General features: G+C 45.3%; 1 pseudogene; it reads right to left on the bottom strand.

The window, feature by feature from the left end:
• Positions 1–1,855: 1,855 nt before the first annotated feature.
• Positions 1,856–8,949, bottom strand: LOC120040858 (annotated as a pseudogene).
• Positions 8,950–9,154: the final 205 nt, after the last annotated feature.

Raw genomic sequence — 9,154 nt, 5'->3', positions numbered from 1 at the left:
CTTTGTATTCCGGACATACAGTACATTTATTTGGACACTTTTTTTGCAGTTTTACTTTAGTGCCTTATTGCAAACAGGATGCATGTTTTGGAATATGTTAATTCTGTACATGTTACCTTCTTTTCAATCTGTCACTTAGGTTGATATTGTGGAGTAACTACAAAATTGTTGATCCATCCTAAGTTTTCTGCTATTAATGCCATTAGACTGTGTAAATGTTTTAAAATCACCAGTGGACTCATGATGAAATCGCTGAGTAGTTTCCTTTCTCTCCGGCAACTGAGTTAGGAAGGACGCCTGTATCTTTGTAGTGACTGGCTGTATTGATACGCCATTAAAAATTGTAATTAAGAACTTCCCTGAAAGGGATATTCAATTATTTTATTTTTTTACCCATCTACCAATAGGTGCTCTTCTTTACGAGCAATTAGAAAACATCCCCAGTCTTTGTGGTTAAATCTGTTTGAAACACACTGCTCGACCGAGGGACCTTACAGATTATTGTATGTGTGGGGTACAGAGATGAGGTAGTCATTCAGTAGTATTGCACACACAGTGAGTCCATGTAACTTATTATTACTCCTGAACTTATTCATGATTGTCATAAGAAAGAGGTTGAATACTTATTGACTCAAGATATTTCATCTTTTAATTTATTTTTTAATTCAAGACATCATTCCACATTATGGGGAATTGTGTGTAGGCCAGTGACACATCTAAATGTAATCCATTTTAATGAAATATGTAAAATGTTGGACCAAAAAGACCAAAACATTTCATGGAAATTGAATGTAAAGGTTTTTATTACAGTGTAATTAATAAACAACCTTAAATTCAGCCTCAATTGTTTCTTTGATTTAACACTCAACATAAAAACTGACACAACAACTTCTAAATAGATATAAACTGAAAATAGATGATATTGTTATTCTGGGAACTGCACAAAAGATGCAGAAAAACAGTCACTAGTGGATTTTAAAACCATTCTGCCGTCATGTAGACTTCCTGCACCAACTTCCTGTCTTGTATCAGACCACTGTCTCTCCAACTAACTGTGTCTTCTCTCCTCAGTCATCATTGACTTTATATGGACTTAAACTGCCTTCAGTAGGCTAGTTGAACTCAGCAGTTCCTCTATACTGGAACCCATTAAACAGATGCTCTGTGAACTCAACACTAAAAATAAATGGTCTAAAATAAAGAGTAGCCAACATCATCGTATCACCACTACATTAACAGTTAAACACTTTTCATCCCAGCAAATTCTACAAATATGCAGATAATCAAAGAGAACACAATTATAAATGTAACAAAAGTACCAATAGAAAACTAATACACAATGACAATACTGAACATAAAAACACTTAATACTGTCAGGTTCTTATTTTTAAATAACTCACAGACACTAGAGAAGCTTTAACCCAGTTTAATTCTTCCCAATGGTTCTGTACAGCTTTAATCAGACAACCCAACATTTGTCCCATCAGATATTTACATTCCACTTAAGACACTCCTCCTCATCTCCAATCCTTACATGTTATGGCTCTACAGGAAGATAATAAAGAGGGTAACAGGATACCAAACATTTATTACTCCCTGATGAGAATCTGTCCTCACCTCCTGACCTCAACCCCTCCTTCATCTAATCCACAGATCCATCTGTGTCCCCTGTATGAACACGTTGCTCTCCTCTTGTCGCCCAACACATTCCACAGCTATCTGTCTCGCTACAGAGACCCAGTATGTTTCACTCTTTAATATACTATGCGTCTGATCTATCATGTCTTTAATATCTCAATGTTCAAAATGTCGAATCCAACAATAACCATTGGCAAAATACTTAACATGCACCTCTTTAATTCACTTGTGCATAAAGTCCATCTAGGTTGTTAAGAGGTGGTTTCTGGGCCCCTCTCCCGGTCACATTGACTTCAGCGTACTCACTCTCCTGTCCCTGGACCCTGTCCTGGGCTGCAGCTGGGGTCTCTTTGGGCCGTAGTTTGGAGAAGTCTATGTCACCGTAGTGGATCTCTTCAGGCTGGTCTTCTGCAGGTTCTTCTGGTTCCTCTCCGGCTGTGGCCTGGTTAGCACACACTGTCCCAACCGGGGAGTTCTGTGGAGAGAACACAGAGAGAGGAACAGGTGTAAAGCTCTAAGCTCAGTCATGTGTAAAACTCTAAGGTCAGCAGGTTACACAACACATACTGAGGGATGTCAATGACAATGTGAATTCATCTGACAGGTAAAGAGGTACATTTTGTCAACAAATGAGTTCTAAAGAAAACACTGTCAAAGTCCAACAGCTATTCTGATATCATTCCATGTTCTTACAGGATGTGGCATTGCTATCGGTGTGGTCATCTCCCCCTAAACTTCTTCTGAAATTATGTTAACCTCATGGCTTTAAATCGTTTCTGCATTAATTCAGTACTTCCTTAGATACACTTTGTAGATGGTTTGAAAGTGTAGCCTTATTCCCACCTGTCCCTGTGTATTGTCCGTCCTTTCAAGTCCATCGTGGAGCCTCGAGTTTCTCCTCCTGGAAGACATTTAGAAAGGCCTTCTGAATGCACTGAGAGGGTTTTCATATGCAAAAGCACAAACACAGCAGAAATAATAGTTTTGTATTGATTCCAGGAATAGTTTTTACCATACAAAAAGACTGATCAGGCTGATAAGCAAAAAGGCCCCCAGAGTTCCTGCTGCAACCCCAAAAACCATTGGGTTAACAGGCTCTTCTGGCCCTGAAAATACAGAACATATTATGGTCAATTCTCACAAAAAGATCTCTAAAGTACACTACATGACCAAAAGTATGTGGACACCTGCTAGTCGAACATCTCATTCCAAAATCATGGGCATTAGTATGGAATATAGAAGGACGTTTTATGCTGTAGCGTTAAGATATCCCGTCACTGGAACTAAGGGGCCTAGACCAAACCATGAAAACAGCCCCAGTGTCACGCCCTGATCTTAGAGATCCTTTTTATGTCTCTATTTTGTTTGGTCAGGGCGTGAGTTGGGGTGGGCATTCTATGTTTTTGTTCTATGTTTTCTATTTCTATGTGTTTGGCCGGGTGTGGTTCTCAATCAGAGGCAGCTGTCTATCGTTGTCTCTGATTGAGAACCATTCTTAGGTAGCCTTTTCCCACCTGTGTTTTGTGGGTAGTTGTTTTCTATTTTGTGTCTGCACCAGACAGAACTGTTTCGCTTTCATTCTCCTGTTTGTTGTTTTTGTTCAATTTGTTTTTTTGGATTAAATCATGAACACTTTAAATGCTGCACCTTGGTCCACTCTTCCTTCAGCCCACGAGAACCGTTACACCCAGTTCATTATTCCTCATCCACCAAACTTTACAGTTGGCACTATGCATTGGGGCAGGTAGTGTTCTCCTGGAAACCGTCAAAACCCAGATTCGTCCGCCGTACTACCAGATGGTGAATCGTATATTCAACACGCCAGAGAACGGATTTCCACTTCGCCAGAGTCCAATGGCAGTGAGCTTTACAGCACTGCAGCTGATTCTTGGCATTGCACATAGTGATCTTAGGCTTGTGTGCGGCTGCTCGGCCATGGAAACCCATTTCATGAAGCCCTCAACAAACAGTTATTGTGCTGCCGTTGCTTCCAAAGGAAGTTTGGAACTCGGTAGTGAATGTTGCCATTCTCCTGCCAATGTTTGTCTAAGGAGATTGCATGGTTGTGTGCTCGATTTTTAAACACCTGTCAGCAACATGTGGAGCTTTAATAGCTGAATCCACGCATTTGAAGGGGTGTCCACACACTTTTGAAAATATAGTGAGTATCTAACATACGATTGTGCCCTACATTCCCGTTTTACCTTTAATAGCCAGCTGCACTTCCTTTGACTTGCCACAGCCGTGACTATTTCTTGCTTCACAGAAGTACAGTCCTCCATCACCAACAGTCACATTGAGGGTGTAACTCAGTCCAGATGCTACCTGTGTTAAATTACGCCCACTGATCTTGAACCAGGTGAAGGTTGTCACAGGAAGGTTGGCTGTACTGCTGCAGGTCAGATTAACACAGCTGCCCACTGATACTGGATCAGCTGGACTGATGGAGGCCGAGGTGTCCTTAGGAGAGACTGAGGGAGAGGGGTTCATTTAGAATGTATCTGGATATGGTATATTGAATAGCCTCATCCAAACCACTCTATTACAATCATCAGTGAAAACATGATAGAATGATCTCCTACTATTCCGGTCGCACGCGATTCCGGTCGCATTCCGCTTCGCTCCACAGGTAGTATCACATTTCATTTCATTTCATTACAGTACAACGGTTTGATTTGTTTGATCTTAGCTAGCTACATAGCCGTCTTTGTATCAAAGATAATTGTGTAGTTTAGAGTAATTATCTAGGTTAGCTAGCCAGCTATTTTCGTCTTTCTAACGTAACGTAACGTAGTCAACACTGCTAGCTAGCCAGCTAGCCACCGAATAGCAGCACTGTAGAAACTATTACATTCAACGGAACAACGGAACGACTTGATTAGTGTAGTGTTAGCTAGCTACATAGTTGTCTTTGCTGTCTTTGTATCTAAGATAATTGTGTAGTCTAGAGTAATTATCGGTTAGCTAGCCAGCTATTTTTGTCCGCCGCGCTGCCGTTCTCCTACCTAGTCAACACTGCTAGCTAGCCAACTTCTACCGAATAGCAGCACTGTAGAAACTATTACATTACAACGGAACGATTTGATTAGTGTAGTGTTAGCTAGCTACATAGTTGTCTTTGCTGTCCTTGTATCTAAGATAATTGTGTAGTTTAGACTAATTATCTAGCCAGTTACCGAGGTTACCTAGCCAGCTATCGAGGTTACCTAGCCAGCTACACTTTCAAACAAAGTCAACAACGCAGCCACTGCTAGCTAGCCTACTTCAGCAGTACTGTATCATTTTAATCATTTTAGTCAATAAGATTTTTGCAACTTAAGCTTAACTTTCTGAACATTCGAGACGTGTAGTCCACTTGTCATTCCAATCTCCTTTGCATTAGCGTAGCCTCTTCTGTAGCCTGTCAACTATGTGTCTGTCTATCCCTGTTCTCTCCTCTCTGCACAGACCATACAAACGCTTCACACCGCGTGGCCGCGGCCACCCTAACCTGGTGGTCCCAGCGCGCACGACCCACGTGGAGTTCCAGGTCTCCGGTAGCCTCTGGAACTGCCGATCTGCGGCCAACAAGGCAGAGTTCATCTCAGCCTATGCTTCCCTCCAGTCCCTCGACTTCTTGGCACTGACGGAAACATGGATCACCACAGATAACACTGCTACTCCTACTGCTCTCTCCTCGTCTGCCCACGTGTTCTCGCACACCCCGAGAGCTTCTGGTCAGCGGGGTGGTGGCACCGGGATCCTCATCTCTCCCAAGTGGTCATTCTCTCTTTCTCCCCTTACCCATCTGTCTATCGCCTCCTTTGAATTCCATGCTGTCACAGTTACCAGCCCTTTCAAGCTTAACATCCTCATCATTTATCGCCCTCCAGGTTCCCTCGGAGAGTTCATCAATGAGCTTGATGCCTTGATAAGCTCCTTTCCTGAGGACGGCTCACCTCTCACAGTTCTGGGTGACTTTAACCTCCCCACGTCTACCTTTGACTCATTCCTCTCTGCCTCCTTCTTTCCACTCCTCTCCTCTTTTGACCTCACCCTCTCACCTTCCCCCCCTACTCACAAGGCAGGCAATACGCTTGACCTCATCTTTACTAGATGCTGTTCTTCCACTAACCTCATTGCAACTCCCCTCCAAGTCTCCGACCACTACCTTGTATCCTTTTCCCTCTCGCTCTCATCCAACACTTCCCACACTGCCCCTACTCGGATGGTATCGCGCTGTCCCAACCTTCGCTCTCTCTCCCCCGCTACTCTCTCCTCTTCCATCCTATCATCTCTTCCCTCTGCTCAAACCTTCTCCAACCTATCTCCTGATTCTGCCTCCTCAACCCTCCTCTCCTCCCTTTCTGCATCCTTTGACTCTCTATGTCCCCTATCCTCCAGGCCGGCTCGGTCCTCCCCTCCTGCTCCGTGGCTCGACGACTCATTGCGAGCTCACAGAACAGGGCTCCGGGCAGCCGAGCGGAAATGGAGGAAAACTCGCCTCCCTGCGGACCTGGCATCCTTCCACTCCCTCCTCTCTACATTTTCCTCTTCTGTCTATGCTGCTAAAGCCACTTTCTACCACTCTAAATTCCAAGCATCTGCCTCTAACCCTAGGAAGCTCTTTGCCACCTTCTCCTCCCTCCTGAATCCTCCTCCCCCCCCCCCTCCTCCCTCTCTGCAGATGACTTCGTCAACCATTTTGAAAAGAAGGTCGACGACATCCGATCCTCGTTTGCTAAGTCAAACGACACCGCTGGTTCTGCTCACACTGCCCTACCCTGTGCTCTGACCTCTTTCTCCCCTCTCTCTCCAGATGAAATCTTGCGTCTTGTGACGGCCGGCCGCCCAACAACCTGCCCGCTTGACCCTATCCCCTCCTCTCTTCTCCAGACCATTTCCGGAGACCTTCTCCCTTACCTCACCTCGCTCATCAACTCATCCTTGACCGCTGGCTACGTCCCTTCCGTCTTCAAGAGAGCGAGAGTTGCACCCCTTCTGAAAAAACCTACACTCGATCCCTCCGATGTCAACAACTACAGACCAGTATCCCTTCTTTCTTTTCTCTCCAAAACTCTTGAACGTGCCGTCCTTGGCCAGCTCTCCTGCTATCTCTCTCAGAATGACCTTCTTGATCCAAATCAGTCAGGTTTCAAGACTAGTCATTCAACTGAGACTGCTCTTCTCTGTATCACGGAGGCGCTCCGCACTGCTAAAGCTAACTCTCTCTCCTCTGCTCTCATCCTTCTAGACCTATCGGCTGCCTTCGATACTGTGAACCATCAGATCCTCCTCTCCACCCTCTCCGAGTTGGGCATCTCCGGCGCGGCCCACGCTTGGATTGCGTCCTACCTGACAGGTCGCTCCTACCAGGTGGCGTGGCGAGAATCTGTCTCCTCACCACGTGCTCTCACCACTGGTGTCCCCCAGGGCTCTGTTCTAGGCCCTCTCCTATTCTCGCTATACACCAAGTCACTTGGCTCTGTCATAACCTCACATGGTCTCTCCTATCATTGCTACGCAGACGACACACAATTAATCTTCTCCTTTCCCCCTTCTGATGACCAGGTGGCGAATCGCATCTCTGCATGTCTGGCAGACATATCAGTGTGGATGACGGATCACCACCTCAAGCTGAACCTCGGCAAGACGGAGCTGCTCTTCCTCCCGGGGAAGGACTGCCCGTTCCATGATCTCGCCATCACGGTTGACAACTCCATTGTGTCCTCCTCCCAGAGCGCTAAGAACCTTGGCGTGATCCTGGACAACACCCTGTCGTTCTCAACTAACATCAAGGCGGTGGCCCGTTCCTGTAGGTTCATGCTCTACAACATCCGCAGAGTACGACCCTGCCTCACACAGGAAGCGGCGCAGGTCCTAATCCAGGCACTTGTCATCTCCCGTCTGGATTACTGCAACTCGCTGTTGGCTGGGCTCCCTGCCTGTGCCATTAAACCCCTACAACTCATCCAGAACGCCGCAGACCGTCTGGTGTTTAACCTTCCCAAGTTCTCTCACGTCACCCCGCTCCTCCGCTCTCTCCACTGGCTTCCAGTTGAAGCTCGCATCCGCTACAAGACCATGGTGCTTGCCTACGGAGCTGTGAGGGGAACGGCACCTCAGTACCTTCAGGCTCTGATCAGGCCCTACACCCAAACAAGGGCACTGCGTTCATCCACCTCTGGCCTGCTCGCCTCCCTACCACTGAGGAAGTACAGTTCCCGCTCAGCCCAGTCAAAACTGTTCGCTGCTCTGGCACCCCAATGGTGGAACAAACTCCCTCACGACGCCAGGACAGCGGAGTCAATCACCACCTTCCGGAGACACCTGAAACCCCACCTCTTTAAGGAATACCTAGGATAGGATAAAGTAATCCTTCTGACCCCCCCCCCCCCTTAAAAGATTTAGATGCACTATTGTAAAGTGGCTGTTCCACTGGATGTCATAAGGTGAATGCACCAATTTGTAAGTCGCTCTGGATAAGAGCGTCTGCTAAATGACTTAAATGTAAATGTATCTATTCTACAGGAACCGGTGATTAAATCTTACATGAAACATTAAGCATCATGTTATGTTCAGCTGTCTTGTTGCTTGCCCCTACTGGGTAGACTGCAGTACAAGTGATGTTCTTCTCACGATGAAGGTATGATGGAGTGAAGGTCACCGTGGAGAGAACTGATTTGGTTTGGTCTGGATTCTCCTGCAGTTGATTCTCAGTTGTGAACTGTGTTGGGAGAGTCCATGTCAGCTCAGGGGGGTGTTCAGGACAGGGAGCGACAGCAGAGCAGTTAAAACTGACAGAGGTCCCTTCCTTCACTTCACCTGAGACAGTAATGATGGGACTGGAAGGCAAATCTGTAATACATTGCAGATAAAGATATTTTACACTAATAGTTAAATTATCCTCTTGTTCTACTCTTATCCTTGATGCAAGGAATATGAGTTGGAAGAAATAGTTGGTTAAAAGTTAAATTGTCTCTTACCTCTGACAACTATATCAACAGACTTATCAGGATCTGTTGCATGGAATGGTTGACTCTCAATCCTGAAGAAGTATCTATTAGTGTAACTGGTGGTTACATTGAAGAAGACTGTGGTGCAGTTCTTCTGGAACATGTTTCCAGTTATCTTCCCTTGATATCTGTTGACCGTCTCACTACTGTTAAATATCACATTGTCCGGATAATTACCAAACTGTGGGATTTCTTTAATCCACACTCCAGAGGTTTGTATTGTGGTGTTCAATTTATACTTATTTTGTCCAGGAATATCAAATGATCATGGGATTTGCATACAGGAGCCAGTCAGTACATCCAGTCTATCTGGCATTGTGGTGTTCAAATCTCGTTGACCAAAACAGGCCAAAACACCTGCAACATAAAGGACAACATCAGGGAGGTTCTGATATATTTTCCGTACAGACCAGTGATATGTATCAAGTCTAGATGACTGACAGGGGCCGCTGTTTGGAAGCCACTGCATAGCCATCTTGTTACTCCTCCTCCATTGTAAAACAGATGTTGGAAGATATAGA

The sequence above is a fragment of the Salvelinus namaycush genome, unplaced genomic scaffold (genome assembly GCF_016432855.1).
Source record: "Salvelinus namaycush isolate Seneca unplaced genomic scaffold, SaNama_1.0 Scaffold387, whole genome shotgun sequence".
NCBI lineage: Eukaryota > Metazoa > Chordata > Actinopteri > Salmoniformes > Salmonidae > Salvelinus > Salvelinus namaycush.
Note: the sequence above shows the minus strand (reverse complement) of the source record. Positions and strands in the feature narration are given on the sequence as shown.